We start from the raw sequence: 16,605 nt of genomic DNA on the forward strand, positions 1-16,605 counted from the left end.
GTACAGTAGCAGAGGAATGCCCACATGTGCACACAAAACATTAATTAGTTAGCTGCTTGATTATTAGGTTTTTTTTGTTTTTGTTTTTTTCCGGAGCTGGGGACTGAACCCAGGGCCTTGCGCTTGCTAGGCAAGCACTTTACCACTAAGCTAAATCCCCAACCGATTATTAGTTTTTAAATCAACGAATTGATTAATTAATTGATTAAAGACATCCACCCCTTCAAGCTAACTACATCTGTGAGTACGTTAAGCACTCAGGCTCTACAGACAAAGAGCATGAAGATTTAAATCCCACTCCCCTGCTGGTTAGCTTAGATTGCCTTCCCATGAAATGGAGACATTGACGTTGTAGCTGAATGCTGCAACGGGTGTAGACCCTTAGTGCTTCCTGGTGTACTCAACTTTAGCTCAATCAGGCTCAAATTCGCCATTGTGGTCAATGTTGTTGCCTGACTGACCAGCGTTTCCACCGAGGCCTCTGAAACAGAAGCAGAAAAAAATCTTTAGGCTCCCTCTATTTTTTTTTTTTTAAGACAATCTCTCTCTCTCTAAACCTGGTGGTTCTGGAACTCTCTCTGTAGACCAGACTGTCGTCAAACTCACAGAAATCCACCTGCCTCTGTCTCCTGAGTGATGAGATTAAAGACCAGGCTACTACACCTGGCCAGACCGCTCTTTCTTATCCCTCTGTTGAGTACGTACTTGGTGAACAGGAGGCTTCTTGTAGAGCACAGAAAGCATTGAGAGCACGCACACGTACACACACACGCACACACACACACACACACGTACACACACGTACACACACACATACACACACGTACACACACGTACACACACACACACACACGTACACACATGCACGCACACACACGTACACACGTACACACACACGTACACACACACACACACACACGTGCGCGCACACCCTAGTAAGATGGCTCAGTGATTAAGCACACGTGCTGCTGCTCTTCCAGAGCTCAGATTGAGTTCCACCGTCCACATGGTAGCTCACGACAGTCTTTTAATACCCTCCTCTGGTCTCCACAGGCGCTATTTACATGTGGTATACAAACATATATGCAGGCAAACACTTATAAAATAAAAATTTTAATCTAATTATAGATATATGTATATACTCAGTTGTATATGAATATATAAATTTATATAAAATACCAATATATACTTATAAGCATATTTACATTCTATACAGGGGAAGAAGGAGGCACATGCTGTAGTTTCAGCCCCTGGAAGGCTGGGACAGAAAGAAAAATTATCAGACATTCAAGGATAACCTGGGCCACATAGGAGTTCAAGGCCAGAGTGTGCTACGAAGTGACCAAGACTGGCAGAGAGTGAGGGGGAGGAGTGGGTTTAGTGCGACTTAAGCTGTATCTCCAGGCTTTTGTGGTTGTGTTTGAGTTAGGGTTTCTCTCTGTAGTCCGGGCTAGCTTAGAACTCACCCTGTAGACCAGGCTGGCCTCAAACTCAGAGGTCTGCCAGCCCCTGCCTCCCATGTGCTGGGATTAGAGGAGAGTGGCACCACCTCCTGGCGAGAGTCCCTTCTATTCTTGGGAGTTAGGCAAGAAGAAAGGAAGGGCGCCATGGAAGAAGGCAGGTGCCCACCACATAGCTCTTTTGACAAAAAGTCAAGTTGGTTGGTAACCACTCAGAGCAGCTGGAAGGAGACCATTTCTATGTCTGTCAGCAGGAGTGCTGGCAGAATAACAGATGTGCATGGAATAGGATAGCTCTTCAGTCTTAAAAGGGAACAAAATCCTGATCTAACATGGGTGGACTCCGAGACATTGTGTTAAGTGAAATAGGTCAAACACAAAGACAACTACTGGAGAGATGGCCCGTTGTTAGGAGCTCTGGCTGCTCTTCCAGGGACCCATTTGGCAGCTCACAACCACGTGTAACTCCATTTCAGGGGATCTGGTGCCCTCTTCTGGCCTCTGTAGGCACTGCATGCACATGGTACACAGACACAAAAGCAAAACACCCCTACACGTAAACAATAAGATAAAATAAAAAGAGAAATATATTATTCCATGTATATTAGACACCTGGAATAAGCAAGAATAATCAAATTCATAGACATAAACTAGAAGAAAAGTAACCAGAGAAGAGCAGGGAGCTTAAACACAGGGTTATGTTTTAATAACAGTGGTGCCAAGTTTATAAAACAGCACTTTGAATGGACAGTCAGGTTGACAGTGCAACACTGTAAATATATATAAAAATGTTACGTGTGTCTTACGTGTGTGTGTGTGTGTGTGTGTGTCTGCTATGGGGTACATGTGAGGTCAGAGGACAACTTTCAGGAGTCACTTCTCACCTTCCACAGTGTGGGTCCTGGGGATCAAACCCAGATCCTCAGGCTTGGCAGCAGGTGCATTTACCCACTGAGCCACTCTGCTGGCCCTGTGGTGTGGACATTTACTTACAGCATTTATGGTTCGAGACTGAGTCTTACAATGTAGTCCTGGCTGGGCTTGAATGTGGGATCTCCCTGTTAGCATTCCAAGTGTTTCCTCCTCATCCCACTTATAAATGTATTTAGTACCATGGGATTTTGCATTTAAAAGGGTTTGGTAAATTTATTTTCAAGAAATTCAAGCTGGGTGTAGTCATGGATGCTGTTAATCCAGCCCTCGAAGGCAGAGGCAGGTGGAGTTCTGTGAACTAAAGACCGGACTGATCTCCATGCTGTGCTGACCTCCACTGGTACAGGGAGGTGATTCACATGCTTCTATGCAGGCAAAACTCATACACATAAAATAAATAGATTTAAAAAGGACCCAGGTTGTATCCAAGTAATATAAACATTGTAAATTAAACGCAAGGTTTATGTGAAGAAGAGGCACCTACATGGGGGGCGAATCAGCAGGTAAAGGCATTTGTCACCCAGGCTGACAACCTGAGTTCAGTCTCTGTAACCCATGTGATGGACGGCGAGACCCCACTCCCAGAAGCTGTCCTCCAACCCTCACGTTCACACTGTGGCTTGCACATGTGCACATGCACACACATAAATAAAGGTAACAATGAAAATTAATAATGACGATATCTATCCTAGCTATGCTGGCATGGGTCTGCAGTCCCACTGAGAAGGCTGAGGTAGAAGGACAGAGAATTTGGGACCAGTCTTCACTACAGCATGAGCTACAAAATTCAAAGAAAAAGAAAGGAAGAGAAAAAGTAAAAGAGAAAGATCCTTCGTAAGCAGAGGCAGAGTTTAAATGCCTGAGCGGATAGCACTTGAAGACAAATTTGCCACTGGAAAGTAAGGGCTTGAGTTCAATCTCCAGAACGCACACTTAAAACGCTGAGTGTGGCGGCATCCAGTTATACACAGCATTAGGGAGACAGAGACGTGTAGATCCCCTGGTCTGCTGCCCAAGTAGACTGGTCCCACTGACAACTCTGTCTAAACAAAATGTATCGCTTTTGAGGAACAACACTGGAGCCTGATCTCTCTGGCCTTCACATACATGTACTCACATGGACACCTCATTTGCACACACATACCTCATGCACAGACACATGTGGTCACACACCTCATGCACATATACACCTCATGCACGTACTCACACATGTGCACACACAGTCACATAAAGGCCGGACATCTAATAAAAGGTAACCAAACATACAAGGTCCCAGAAAGACATGATTCATAGATAATCAACTGAAATGACGCAGAAGACAAATGGCTCATGGAGAGGTATTAGAATTAGCAGTGGACATCAAAACAGTAATTATGGCTGTTTTCCTCTCGGGCTTTTTAAATAGTATTTAATTACCACTTTCTATTAACCCTAAACATTGGGATACAGCGTTTGGCTTTCATCGTGGACTCTGCCCAGTGCCCTTGCCCTCCATTCTCGTTCATTCTCACCTCGCTGTCCTTCCTGTGCCATTTCCCCTCCTCCACCTGCTTCCCTCCTTCTATCTGCTTCCTGTTCCATGCATTGTTACACTCCTGTTTATCACCTCTCTTAAGCGTTCTTCCTCACACATATAAATATAAATATATATGTTTAAATTTAAACCTAGGTTCTGCGTGTGACAGAAAACATGGTATTTGTCTCAATCTAAGTTTGCTCACACAATGATCTCTGGTTGCATCTATTTTCCTGAAAATCCTATCATTTTCTTCTTTTTTTTTTTTTTTTTTTTTTTTTTTTTGGAGCTGGGGACTTAACCCAGGGCCTTGTGCTTGCTAAGCAAGCGCTCTATCACTGAGCTAAGTCCCCAACCCTTTTTTTTTTTTTTTCTCTTTTTCTTTTTTTTTTTTTTTTTTTTTTTTTTGGGAGCTGGGGACTGAACCTTGCGCTTCCTAGGCAAGCGCTCTACCACTGAGCTAAATCCCCAACCCCCTTTTTTTTTTTTCTTAATGGCAGCATAAAATTCCCATTTTCTTTACCCATTCATCCACTGATGGACATTTATAAAGGCTAATTCTACCTCCTAGCTATCATGAATAGTGCAGCAGTAGGCATGGTGCAGATCTGACCTGACCTCACCTCTCACTGCTGGTTTTGTGGAAAAGCTGGCCCTGAAGAGAGCTGACCCCACCCCTCCACAGCTGCAGTGCTCTGAACAGCAGGTCCCACATCTCACCCAGGAAGCACAGGAGAGCTGGCCCTGGTTGCAGAAGTTGTAGATGAGCCAGCCTCAAAGGTGTGGGCATGGGAGGGCCCTGCCGCTTGTCTCCTGTGAGGTGGCAGTGGATGAGGGAGAGATGCTCTCCCCTCTTCTCCCTTGCCACCTACAACAGGCAGAAGAGCTGGTCCCTAGGCTACCCAAGTGGGAGAACCAGACCTGCCCCTCAGCAGCAACAGCACTCAGGAGAGTAGGCCCTACTCCTTTAGTTTGCTTTGTTTCTCAAGATAGGTTTTCTCTGTGAACCCCTGGCTGTTCTGGAACTCCATCGGCAAAGTAGAGCAGATCCCGATGGCACGGCACCAGCAGTGAGCTGTCCTGACGGCATGAGAACATGAGAGCCAGACAGCCTGGGGTGGCACTGGATGACCTAGCCAGGCAGGGCTGGAGAACCTGCCCTGGTGTGGGTTCAGGAGAGCTGACAAGCTGGTTAGCCCAGATACCTCTCAGGCCCAGATGCAGGGCTTTGAGTTGGCCCGGCTCAACATCTACCCCATAGATGAACTGCTGGAGAGCATGAAGAGGCTGGTCCTACAGATCCAAAGCTACAGGATCTCCACGGCTACAGGGCAACAGCAGGACATCCGAGAGGAGTCCCTGTGAGCTTCCAGGATTGATAGTGCAGCAGAAGCCAGAGGCCTTGAAACAGACCAGTGACTCACTGCCATGACATTTACAAGTAAAGATGTATGGACAAAAGGGTACATTGTGGGACATACCGTGACACACTGCAGCTTCCACAATGAGATTTTTTTTTCTTTTAGGGCAGAGGTTGCAAGAGTGGAGGGTGGGTGCTAGGGAACAGGGAGATGAGTGGGATTGAGGTGCATGATGTGAAATTCACAAAGAATCAGAAGTTAAAAACAAGAAGAGGGGGGTTGGGGATTTAGCTCAGTGGTAGAGCACTTGCCTAGCAAGCACAAGGCCCTGGGTTCGGTCCCCAGCTCTGAAAAAAAAAAGAAAAAAAAAACATTGAAACAACACACAAAAAAAAAAACAAGAAGAGGCTGGAGAGAGGGCTCAGCGGTTAAGAGCACTGACTGCTCTTCCAGAGGTCCTGAGTTCAATTCCCAGCAACCACATGGTGGCTCACAACCATCTGTAATGGGATCTGATGCCCTCTACTGGTGTGTCTGAAGACAGCTACAGTGTACTCACATAAAATACATAAATCTTTAAAAAAAAATAAGTTAAAAACAAAACAAAATTTCACAATCACAACTAATACCAGATGATACTTTATAGAAAAAAATCAGAAAACTTTGAGGCATGGCAAGGAGAAACATGAAAAAAATAAAATAAGAAAAAAGGAATAAAAGAGGGTAAAGATATAAAGATATACTTGTAAGCCTAGCCATTATTAGACAAAAGGAGAAGTATTAAGAATTCAAGGCCAGCTTAGACTACTATAGAGACAGTCTCAGAAACCTTTGATTCTAGCACCGAAGAGTCAGACGCAGGTGGATCTCTGTGGGTTCAAAGCCAGCCTGGTCTACATAACCAGTTCCAGGCTAGGCAAAGGGCAAGACTTCGATCCTAGCACTCTGGAGGCAGAAACAGAGAGATTGCTGCAAATTCAAAGCCAGCCTGAAGCATACAGCCAATTCCAGGTCAGCTAGGCAAGAGAGAGACAGAGACAGATAGAGAGACAGACAGAGAGACACAGAGACAGAAACAGAGATAGACAGAGAGACAGAGACAGACAGACACAGATACAGAGAGACAGAGACACAGAGACAGACAGAGAGGCAGAGAGAAACAGACATACAGAGAGACAGACAGACACAGACACAGAGAGACAGACAGAGACACAGAGAGACAGACATACAGAGAGAGACAGAGACAGACAGATACAGAGAGACAGACAGAGACACAGAGAGACAGACATACAGAGAGAGACAGAGACAGACAGATACAGAGAGACAGACAGAGACACAGAGAGATACAGGGAGACAGAGGGCACAAAGCAGTTTGGCAAGGGTTATTTTTGTTATGTTAAACACATAAAAACAAAGGGACTGGAGTGTTCAGTGGTTAAGAGCATTCTACATGGGGTTGGGGATTTAGCTCAGTGGTCGAGTAGCAAGCGCAAGGCCCTGGGTTCGATCCCCAGCTCCGAAAAATAGAAAAAAAAAAAAAAAGAGCATTCTACATTCTTCCCTGGGGTTAGGTGGCTTACAGATGCCTATAACTCCAATTCCAGGGAATCCAAGACCAAACTGTTCTACAAAGAAAGTTCCAGGACAGGCAAGGCTACACAAAGGAACCCTGTCTCCCAAAAACCAAAAAGAAAGGAAGGGAGAGAGGAAAGGGAAAGAGGGAGAGAGGAAGAGAGGGAGAGAGGAAGGGAGGAAGGGAGGAGGGGAGGGAGGGAGGGGAGGGAGGGGGAGGAGGGAGGGAGGAGGAGGAGGGAGGAAGGGCCAGCCTAGCCTACATTAAAGACCTGTGCTTGCTGTAACTGTGTCTTTCTTAAAAACTGGCTCTGCGGTCCCTACTTCTGCTGGTTAAATGAAGGCAGCAAGCCCCACACTCTCATGTTAATGTCACCTTCTCTGCCGTGGAACGCTCTTTCAGTCTCCTGCAATTTTTGTTTTGTGGTTTTTGTCGTAATTGCCTCTGCCCTTGCTTTCTGTGTTGCTTTACGTGGCATTTGTTTGTGTGGGGGCTGGGTGTTCTGTAGTCCAGAATAGGCTTTGAACTCAAAATCCTGGCTCCACCCTGGGGGATTGCAGGACTGTCCTGTTTTCTCGGTAGGGACTTTGACTTCTCGAAATAGGGCGTCACAAGAGGTGGCTCGCAGCCAAATTGCCTAGGAAGGCAGGTTAAATCACGCACAGCTGCAGCCTGCCAGAGGCTAGGGAAGAGGGTTGTGGAGAAGGTGACCCATTCCTACCTAACAGAAGTGACCCACGGTTGGGTAGCTGCCTTAAAGCCACACCCTCAAGCCGGGCGGGGAGGGTCGGTATCCCAGGGACTGTGCGCAAAGAAGGAACTGAGAGGCCTAAAACCTGGACTTGGGGGCGACTTTCACAGTCGGAACACCTGGCTCTCACTCCAGTGACCTATTATTCAGCAGGTTCAGAGAAGTGCCTCTGTGGGCGGACACCCCTGCGACCAAAGCCTCCGAGCTAGTTCAGGCTAAGTGGGAAGAGTGAGGTCTGGAACCAGGGCCAGTAAATTGCAAGAAACCATGGTCTCCTCTGGTCTTAAAAAGAGAGGGGCTGGAGAGATGGCTCAGTGGTTAAGAGCACCCGACTGCTCTTCCAGAGGTCATGAGTTCAATTCCCAGCAACCACATGGTGGCTCACAACCATCTGTAAAGAGATCTGATGCCCTCTTCTGGTGTATCTGAAGACAGCTCCAGTGTACTTATAAAAAAAATAAATCTTAAAAAAAAAAGAAGGGATTAGGGGTTGGGGAGTGGTAGACCTTGGGCGCAAGGCCCTAAGGTTGGGCTCGGAAAAAAGAAAAGAAAAAGTCAAAGAGAGGATTAGCCCTACGACAGGCCTTGTTCTTCAGGGAAGTCTCTGGACCCGTGTATTCAGGTCCCCAAAAGGGTAACGAATAAGCAGTGTAGGGACACACTCGACCCTCTTTGCGCTGTGGCCACGAGCAAGTCACGGCCTCCCATTTCTTTGTCTTACTGCAGTGAGGTTTGTCTCTCCATGTCCTTTACGGCCTGTTTTAGCTCTTCCTTGTCACGAAGCAGCTTTAATAAGATGTGCGACGGTTCTTTGTAAATGTCTGGCAAATACAACTCCTTAGAAGCGCACACATATCGCTAGCTCAGCCACTGGACTTCAAGTGCCCTGAAGTTGTAGGAGAGGCGGTAAAAGTCTGGGATAGTAACCAAAAGAAAATTAGGGCGTGTCCGCACACCCCTGACTGATAGTCCGCAGCCCACGAGGCGAGCCAGGGACGACCTTGGAGTGCGGTTCTTTGCCCCTTCCTTTCCTGCGGGGGTGGGGTGGGGAGGGAACTTGAAATCAGCTAAGTCACAACGCAAAGAAGGACCGGAGTTTTCTGACTTAGCAGGCAGTTCCTTTCCCAGCGTTAGCAGATAGAAGGCAGGCGCAAATGAGTGAAAACAGGGACAGACAATCGGTCCACAGCAACTGGAAGCCGGACTACTTTGTGGTACCACATTTACTTGGGATTCCTACTCTGCTCGCGTGTAGGGAGACTCATAGAGAAAACAGAAGTAAAATGCAAAGTGGAGTCAGGTATGGTGGTCTTCTCTCCCTTCTTATGCTCCAAATTGACCTTGCAAATCATTTCCCTGGTTACCTGTCTGCCTTTCCAAAAGAGCCAGGACCAGGAAGCAGCTTTTCCCCAGCGCCTGTGGCTTCAGATGAGTTAACGCTCCCGGGCGGTTTCCTTCCTCCCATCTCCAGCAATGCTCCTGAATTGGCTGCTGGTTTGCATCAACCTGGAATGTGGTTCACAGCGCTTTGGACCAGGTGGACTAGGTCAGCAGTGAAACCCAAAGTAGCGACTCTGGAAAATGAATCTGTTGTCCTAGGGTTCAGAGAACAGGACTTCCGGGCAGCATGAGCCTCCTGTGGGTTCTGGTACAGACTGGGAAACTCAGTCCCTGAGAAGCAGCTTAAAACGTCCAGGTTGAGGGTTGGGGATTTAGCTCAGTGGTAGAGCGCTTGCCTAGCTGAGTTCGGTCCCCAGCTCAAAAAAAAAAAAAAAAAAAAAAAAAAAGTCCAGGTTGGGTTTCAGCATACATGTGTGAATGAGTTATTATTAAAGGTATCTGGATAGGACCGGGAATGTGGTGCTTGTGTGAGAGAGCACAGGACGACTGCTGGCAGAGGGATGCTTAGAAAGCAGGAATCACTTTCACGGTGTACCAACTGAGTCCTGGGAGGCAGCCTCAGCCCAGGAATCACCAGCACAGCAGGTATGTGGAACTCTAGGAGCTGTGGAACTCCAGAAGGAAATCATTAGTTCCTTTGAAATGTAAATGCTAAAAAAGAGGGGATCCCAACCCTCTCTCTGGCCTCCAAGGACACAGGCCTGGACGTGGCACACAGGTACACACGGAGGCAAACATATTCATTAAATAAAAACAAAACTTTAAAAAAAAAAAAGCACTTGGAAAGATCTGCCGGGTTGGAAGTTTCATAGCAACACTGACGCAGGGGGTTCAAAGTGGAAACTTGTGGTTTCTTTGGAAAGCCATGTTAAATGATGCTTTGCTGGGCACACAGGTGAAGGGATGTCTTGCTAAAGCAGACACATGCAAGAGTGTTTCGCTGGGCTGGAGAGATGGCTCAGCGGTTAAGAGCACCCGACTGCTCTTCCAGAGGTCATGAGTTCAAATCCCAGCAACCACATGGTGGCTAACAACCATCTGTAAAGAGATCTGATGCCCTCTTCTGGTGTGTCTGAAGACAGCTACAGTGTACTTATATATAATAAATAAATAAAAAAAAAAAAAAAAAAAAAAAAGGGCTGGAGAGATGGCTCAGCGGTTAAGAGCACCCGACTGCTCTTCCAGAGGTCATGAGTTCAATTCCCAGCAACCACATGGTGGCTCACAACCATCTGTAAAGAGATCTGATGCCCTCTTCTGGTGTATCTGAAGACAGCTACAGTGTACTTATATGTAATAAATAAATAAATCTTTAAAAAAAAAAAAAAAAAGAGTGTTTCGCTGACGCAGACACAGGTGAAAGGAGGTCTTGCTGTGGCAGACATGTGCTATTTGGAAGGAATGTAAACGTCACCCACAGACGGTGGGAGCTGAGCATTGGGTCACCTTGCCCCATTTCGTAGTCTTCACCGATGGCATGCGTGTACTGTTTACATTGCATTGAGCTTCGCTTACGGTGACATCCTAGAGAGAAATTCACCGAAGAACTTCTCGAGAGGTTCCTGCGGCGTATTGCGGCTTCTACAGTGGACTCCGGACAGTTGGAGAGCCTCGCTGTTTCTTCTGGACTGAACGGCCCTTGCAGTCTCGTGTGGCGTCTGCCGAGTGGACTGGGCTGCAGCTGCGGATTCGTGTTTGGTGTTTGCTAGTGGACTGGACTGAGAACAGGAAGATGGAAATCTCCCTCTAAGAACTATTTCTAAACAGGTCCACTTCTCCCATGTCCTAATACCCTTTCTCTACCTCTGGTGGGTGTTGGACTAAAGGAGAGGCTGAGACAAATTTATGCCCACAGGGTTCATTGTAGCTCACGAGAGCTCCTCTTGCTCTCACGGTGGCTTTACTGGTGGTATTTTGACACATTCTTCCTTTCTCTTGGACATGTGACACACCAAGGGAAGTACCACCGATTATAAACATTTGAAGGGCAAATTAAAGTTGTTTATAAAATATAAAATAAAAACATACTGTAAATACTTTTTAAAATATATTTATTTACTTTATGTATGTGAGTTCGCTGCTGCTGTCTTCAGACACACCAGAAGAGGGCACCAGATCCCATTACAGATGGTTGTGAGCTACCGTGTGGTTGCTGGGAATTGAACTCAGGACCTCTGGAAGAGCAGCCAGTGCTCTTAACCACTGAGCCATTGCTCCAGCCCCTGTAAGTGCTTTTTAAAAAGTGAAGAGGCACTGGGAAGGTGGCCTAGTGGTTAAAAGTCCTTGCTGCCCTTCTAGACCCAAGTTCAGTTCCCAGTGCTCACATCAGGAGGCTCAACTCCAACTGGGGCCCGAATGCATGTGTACCTCTCCACACATATACACAGAGAATTGGAAATGAACCTTTTTTTCAAGTAGGGGAAAATAAAATCTAGAGCCCGAACAAAATTGGTTATTTATATGAAGTGTCCAGCCTGAGAAAATGTCCAGAGAAGATACCAGGATGTCATGGTGGGAAGATGGACAAGGCGGGCAGCGAATGCAAAAGGTCAGGTTGATGACAGCGCTCAGGAGTGGGTCGTGGTGAGCATTTAACCCATCCAACTTTTAAGCAGATAGTGTGTATGGAACAGGAAGGAGGGAAATGGGGGGAATACATAGGGGGCCCCACCCCAGAGGCTAGCTGAAGCCTCTCACCAGCAGAGAAAGGAGAATTTCACATAACCAACTACTGGAAGGTCTTTCTCCCCCTCCTGGCCAGAAGCCTGCCGTTTCCTGCAGGACTCTCCTCAGAAATGCCACTTATAGGAAAGGGACATGTGTCAAACAATGTATGTAACCCTCGTGGTTCCTGGGTCACTGCATCAGATTAGTATACCAGCCATAGGGGCTGGAGAGATGGCTCAGAGGTTAAGAGCACTGACTGCTCTTCCAGAGGTCCTGAGTTCAATTCCCAGCAACCACATGGTGGCTCACAACTGTCTGTAATGGGATCCGATGCCCTCTCCTGGTGTGTCTGAAGACAGCGATAGTGTACTCACATACATAAACAGATAAATCTAAGAGAGAAAGAACGGAAGAAAGATGCCATGCATGGCTTCTAGAACTTGGACTTGTCTTATTCCTCCCACTCTCAGAGAAGCCACATCCAAGCTCGCTCACTCGCTCTTCCCAAGCAATTCTTTTCTCCTCAGTCATAACAATTAACCCATAGGAAAATACCTTTAATACAATGTCCAACGGTGTCTCGGACCAGCTACACCTGAAATTCTGAGTTAAAGCTGCGGCGAATCTCGATTTTTCTCTGATTCAAAATCTGGAAAAGATAAGGGAACGTCTGGGATTGCCGTCCCTGCCCTGTCTCTCTCTGGCTCTGCCTCAAGCTGGACACCAAACTTCTCACCTGCATTGTTGGCCGCTCAGCCACTGCAAGGCCGGAGACCTTCATGGACACACGGGCAAGTGTGGAGCAGAGCAGTGTCTGTTAACACTCGTTATTCTAGAGTTTGGAATTCGGAATCAGAATCAGGCTGCGGCTTTGCTCACCAGGTCTCGTAGGTACGACTGAATCCAGAGTAGAGTCTCTTCCTTGATGGGCTGTGAAGTGCTCCAGCTTTCAAGGGTGAGTACGGCTCCTAGACCTCCAGTTTCTGGGGCTGGGAGTGACTGGAAACTCGGCATCCATCCATGGCTCACCTAGGGAACATTGTCACATTGCGTGTTTCCTCAGCCCTCACCTAAGGTCTGCTGCGTGCCAGACATGATAGTGCCAGCTGTTAGGGAATACAGGCACCCAGACCTTCCGATGTGATGGACATGCATGGTATTATGTCATTTACATGGGTAACTGTTTATTGGCTACATATTATATTCGGTTTATTAAATTTTATATTAATTGGGCTTTAATATACATATTTGTTTTTGTTGTTGTTGTCCTGTTGTTTTGTTTTGAAACAGAGTCTTTCTACATAGGCTTGGTTGTCCCAGAACTTGCTATATAGAATCAGACTGGCCTTGAATGCATGAAGAAATTTTCTTAGTTTTACTTATGTGTATTTGGGGGGAGGGTGTGGTAGAGGAGGTCAGAAGAGGGCATTGGATTCCCTGAAGCCGAAGTTACAGGTGGTTGTAAACTTCCTCATGTGAGTGCCCAGAACCAAACCCCAGTCCTCTGGAAAGGCAGAAAGTGCTACTAACTGCTTACCAATCTTTCTGGCCTCTGGATCAGGCTTCTGAGACACAGCCTCACCGCACAGCCCAGGCTAGCCTTAAACCCACGGTTCACGTGCATCTGTCCCTAGGAGTACACATCATGCCTTGACTCTATTTATTTGCAAGACGCTGACCTAGGTCTAGGCATAGACATCTAGAGGAGGCAAAGGCAATGGTGGCTTGGTTATACTAACTTACCCAGCGCCTCCATGTCGGTGGCTGAATGATGGCTGACTGTCAGGAAGGTTCACAGAATAGAAGTAGCCCTGAACAGAATCTGCTCTCTGGGGAAGATGGCGCAATGGTGCAGCCGCATGGTTCTCAGGTTCATTAAATGCCGTGGGGGCACTTGCTCCAGATGCATGTGAAGAGTCCCCAGGCTCTGAGTGGCCAACGAACATAGCTCTGGGTCCCAAGAATGAAGTGAATTGAGGAGACCAGGGCACAGCCTCCATACATAATAGTCCTCTGGGCTGGCTTCCAGGTGTAAAGCATAGGCCACATGAAATCCTATGGACATGGGCCATGCTTATCTCCCAAGAGTCACAAGGCAGAGGCAGGCAGATCTCTGGGTCTGAGGCCAGCCTGGTCTATAGGTTGAATTTCAGAACAACCAGGGGCTACACAGAGAAACCCTGTCTCAAAACAAGTTTACATGTCTGTGTAGCACATTTTCCTTATCCATGTCTCTGTTGCTGCTGCACTGATCGAGGATATGTGAACCTAGAGTCTTCTGGGTAAATACCAAGGGGGGTATAACTGGGTCATATGCAGATGCAGTTTTTGTTTTTTGAGAAAATGCTGTACTGATTTCCATAGAGGCTGAAATAGATGCTATACCCTACCAGTAGTGTAAATTCTGGTTGTTAGAAATAATTTTAGGGGTTGGAGGGATGGCTCAGTGGTTAAGAGCACTGACTGTTCTTCCAAAGGTCCTGAGTTCAATTCCCAGCAACCACATGGTGGCTCACAACCATCCGTAATGGGATCTGACGCCCTCTTCTTGTGTGTCTGAAGACAGCTATGGTGTACTCATATAAGTAAAAATTAAAAAAAAAAGAAATAATTTAATGTTGGACAAAGGAACATATAGGGAAAGTGGAATTTTTCTTTTAATTTTTTTTTCTTTTGCAAACTGTGCAAACTGGGGTGGGTGCAAACCCACCCCAGCAATTCTTTTTTCTTTTTCTTTTCTTTTTTTAAGATTTAATTATTATATATAAGTAACTGTAGCTGTCTTCAGACACCAGAAGAGAGCATCAGAACCCATTACAGATGATTGTGAGCCACCATATGGTTGGTGGGATTTGAACTCAGGACCTCTGGAAGAGCAGTCAGTGCTCTTAACCACTGAGCCATCTCCCCAACCCTGTTAGTCCAATTATTGATTGGAGTTGTTTTCTTTAAAAAAAAAAAGATTTATTGTTATTTCATGTGAATGAGTATTTTGCCTGAATATATGTTCAGATACTTTCCTGGTACCTGCAGGAGCCAGAGGCGGGAACCAGATTTCTGGAACTTGAATTACTGATAATTATGAGTCCACCATGGGAATGTTGAGAAGCAAACCCAGATCCTCTTGCAAGAGCAGCCAGTGCTCCTTAACCGCTGATCTGTCTCTCCGGGCCTTGGTTTTCTGTTGCTCAATTGTTGGGGATTTTGTTTGTTTGTTTTTTGTTTTTTAAGTTATTTATATATTCTAAATATTAATCCTTTGTCAAATGCATAGCTAACAAAAATCCTTTCCCATTTTGTAGACTGTCTCCTCAAGTAACTGCTTTCTTTGCTATATAAAACCTTCTTAATTAGGGGCTGGGGATTTAGCTCAGTGGTAGAGCGCTTACCTAGGAAGCGCAAGGCCCTGGGTTTGGTCCCCAGCTCCGAAAAAAAAGAACCAAAAAAAAAAAAAAAACCTTCTTAATTTCAGCAGTCTGTTTTTTTTTAAGGTTTTACTTATTTTCTTTTTACAAATTTCATTTTTTAAAAAAATTGTTGTGCGCACTGGTGTTTTGCGTGCGTTTATGTCTGGGTGAGAATGTCAGGACCTGGGATGGGAGTTATGAGCTGCCATGTGGGTGCTGGGAATTGAACCTTGGTCCTATTGAAAGCATAGCTAATGCTCTTAACCACTGAGCTATCTCTCCAGCCCCTATTTATTTTATTTGTATAGTTGTTGGAGTGTTTTGTTTGTTTGTTTGTTTTTGCCATACACATGTCGTGAGGATGTAGGCTTTGGATGTCCTCGGAGCTGCAGGCTACTGCAAGTTTTCATGTGGGTGCTGGGAATAGAACCCAGGTCCTCTCCGTAAGAGAAGCCAGTGCCATGTGGCCATCTCTCCAGCCCAGTGCTAGGTAGTTTTTATTGTCAACTTGAAACAACCAAGAGTTGCCTGGGAAGAGGAGTCTCAGTCGAGGGACTGCCCAGATCAGAGTGGCCTGACGGCACATCTATGGGGAAGTGTCTTGACTTGACTCAGGAAGGCCCACTGAACTGTGGGTGGTGCCACTCCTCAGAAGGCTGAACAGGAGCCAGGAGGGCAAGGTGGTAAGCAGCCTTCCTCCCCCACAGCTTATGCTTCAGTTTCTACTCGAGCTCCTTCCATGACACCCCTCAGTGTTAAACGGTGACCTGAACGTATACGTTTAAATAAACCCTTTCCTCCCAGACCTGAAAGTATATGTTTAAATAAACCCTTTCCTCTGAGAATACATTTAAATAAACCCTTTCCTCTGAGAATACATTTAAATAACCCCTTTCCTCCCAAGTTCCTTCGGTCAGCTTGTTTTTATCACAGCAACAGAAAGTAAACTGGATCAAGGTCTATCTTGTCGATCACCGGCCTTTCCCCTGGATACTGGGGTCTTTTTCAGAGTCTTCTGTATGTCCACATCTTGAAATGTCTTCCCTGGTTTTTCTTCAGTTTCAGAGCCTCCTGTCTTTTGTTAAAGGTGTTTGATCCACTTGGGGCTTGTGTGTGTGTGTGTGTCTGTGTGTGTGTGTCTGTGTGTGTGTGTCTGTGTGTGTGTGTCTGTGTGCGCGCACGTGCGTGTGGCAGGGTGACAGACAAGATCTAGTCTGTTCTTTATGTAGATGCCAGGACCATCTGTTAAAGAGGCTAAATTTCTCCAATATTTATTCCTGACATTATTGTCAAAACTCAAGTGATTGTGGTTGTGTGGTTTATTTGGACTTAGTGTTCTGTCCAGTTGTTTTACACATCTGTGACGTACCATGCTCTGTTTATTACCAAATTCTATGCTTCCAATTCATGTGGGTGTTAGGAACCAAATCCTGGTCCTCAAAACCAGTCAGTGTCCTTTTACTGCTGGGCCATCTCCCCAGCTTTGCCCCCGATCTGTTCCTCCGTGTGCTTATTATTGTATGTAGAAAGGATAGT

Source organism: Rattus rattus, chromosome 2, assembly GCF_011064425.1.
Source record: "Rattus rattus isolate New Zealand chromosome 2, Rrattus_CSIRO_v1, whole genome shotgun sequence".
Lineage (NCBI taxonomy): Eukaryota > Metazoa > Chordata > Mammalia > Rodentia > Muridae > Rattus > Rattus rattus.